This window comes from Triticum dicoccoides, chromosome 2A (assembly GCF_002162155.2).
Source record: "Triticum dicoccoides isolate Atlit2015 ecotype Zavitan chromosome 2A, WEW_v2.0, whole genome shotgun sequence".
NCBI lineage: Eukaryota > Viridiplantae > Streptophyta > Magnoliopsida > Poales > Poaceae > Triticum > Triticum dicoccoides.
This window is the reverse complement of record NC_041382.1, coordinates 221,187,931-221,190,555: the sequence shown is the minus strand read 5'-3', so window position 1 is coordinate 221,190,555 and position 2,625 is coordinate 221,187,931.

Below are 2,625 nucleotides of genomic sequence, written 5' to 3'. Positions count from 1 at the left end.
TCATGCATCATTGCTATCCTAGTATACTGCCGGAGCCATTCATATAGAGTCATACTTTGTTCTAGTATCGAGTTGTAATCATTGAGTTGTAAATAAATAGAAGTGTGATGATCATCATTCATAGAGTATTGTCCCCAAAAAAGGGAGAAAGGCCAAATAAAAAGGCCCAAAAAATAATAAAAAGGGACAATACTACTATCCTTTTTCCACACTTGTGCTTCAAAATAGCACCATGATCTTCATGATAGAGAGTCTCCTATGTTATCACTTTCATATACTAGTGGGAATTTTTCATTATATAACTTGGCTTGTACATTCCAATAATGGGCTTCCTCAAAATGCCCTATGTCTTCGTGAGCAAGCAAGTTGGATGCACACCCACTTAGTTTCTTTTGTTGAGCTTTCATATACTTATAGATGTAGTGCATCCGTTGCATGGCAATCCCTACTCACTCACATTGATATCTATTAATGGGCATCTCCATATCCCGTTGATACGCCTAGTTGATGTGAGACTATCTTGTCCCTTTTTGTCTACTCCACAACCACCATTCTATTCCACATATAGTGCTATGTCCATGGCTCACCCTCATGTATTGAGTGAAGATTGAAAAAGTATGAGAACACCAAAAGTATGAAACAATTCCTTGGGTTGTCATCGGGGTTGTGCATGATTTAAATACTTTGTGTGGTGAAGATGGAGCATAGCCACACTATATGATTTTGTAGGGATAACTTTCTTTGGCCATGTTATTTTGAAGAGACATAATTGCTTAGTTAGTATGCTTGAAGTATTATTATTTCTATGTCAATATTAAACTTTTGTCTTGAATCTTTCGGATCTGAATATTCATACCACAATTAAGAGAATTACATTGAAATTATGCCAAGTAGCATTCCACATCAAAAATTCTGTTTTTATCATTTACCTACTCGAGGACGAGCAGAAATTAAGCTTGGGGATGCTTGATATGTCTCCAACGTATCTATAATTTTTTATTGTTCCATGCTATTTTATATCCTGTTTTGGACATTATTGGGCTTTATTATACACTTTTATATTATTTTTGGGACTAACCTATTAACCGGAGGCCCAGCCCGGAATTGCTGTTTTTTGCCTATTTAGAGTTTCGCAGAAAAGAATATCAAACGGAGTCCAAACGAAATGAAACCTTCGGGAACGTGATTTTCGGCACGAACATGATCCAGGGGACTTGGACCCTACGTCAAGACAACAACCAGGAAGGCACGAGGTAGGGGCGCGCCTACCCCACCCCCCTAGGCGCGCCCTCCACCCTCGTGGGGCCCATGTTGCTCCACCGACGTACTCCTTCCTCCTATATATACCTACATACCCCCAAACTACCAGATACGGAGCCAAAACCCTAATTCCACCGCCGTAACTTTCTGTATCCACGAGATCCCATCTTGGGGCCTTTTCCGGAGCTCCACCGAAGGGGGCATCGATCACGGAGGGCTTCTACATCAATACCATAGCCTCTCCGATGAAGTGTGAGTAGTTTACTTCAGACCTTCGGGACCATAGTTATTAGCTAGATGTCTTCTTCTCTCTTTTTGGATCTCAATACAAAGTTCTCCCCCTATCTTGTGGAGATTTATTCAATGTAATCTTCTTTTGCGGTGTGTTTGTTGAGATCGATGAATTGTGGGTTTATGATCAAGTTTATCTATGAACAATATTTGAATCTTCTCTGAATTCTTTTATGTATGATTGGATATCTTTGCAAGTCTCTTCGAATTATCAGTTTGGTTTGGCCTACTAGATTGATCTTTCTTGCAATGGGAGAAGTGCTTAGCTTTGGGTTCAATCTTGCGGTGTCCTTTCCCAGTGACAGTAGGGGCAGCAAGGCACATATTGTATTGTTGCCATCGAGGATAACAAGATGGGGTTTATATCATATTGCATGAGTTTATCCCTCTACATCATGTCATCTTGCTTAAAGTGTTACTCTCTTCTCTTGAACTTAATACTCTAGATGCATGCTGGATAGTGGTCGATGTGTGGAGTAATACTAGTAGATGCAGGCAGGAGTCGGTCTACTTGTCTCGGACGTGATGCATATATACATGATCATACCTAGATATTCTCATAACTATGCTCAATTCTGTCAATTGATTAACAGTAATTTGTTTACCCATCGTAATACTTATGCTCTCGAGAGAAGCCACTAGTGAAACCTATGGCCCCCAGGTCTATTTTCCATTATATTAATCTTACTTCTACAAGCTATTTTCCTTTTCCATTTATTTTGCTTTCTTTACTTTGCATCTTTATCATAAAAATACCAAAAATATTATCTTATCATGTCTATCAGATCTCACTTTCGTAAGTGACCGTGAAGGGATTGACAACCCCTTTATTGCATTGGTTGCGAGGATTTTATTTGTTTGTGTAGGTGCGAGGGACTCGCGCGTGGCCTAATACTGGATTGATACCTTGGTTCTCAAAAACTGAGAGAAATACTTACGCTACTTTGTTGCATCACCCTTTCCTCTTCAAGGGAAAACCAACACAGTGCTCAAGAGGTAGCACCGGGGAGTTACGGGAATTCACCGGGAGAAGTAATGGGCCTTATTGGGACATATGGGAAAAAAGGAGGAAGT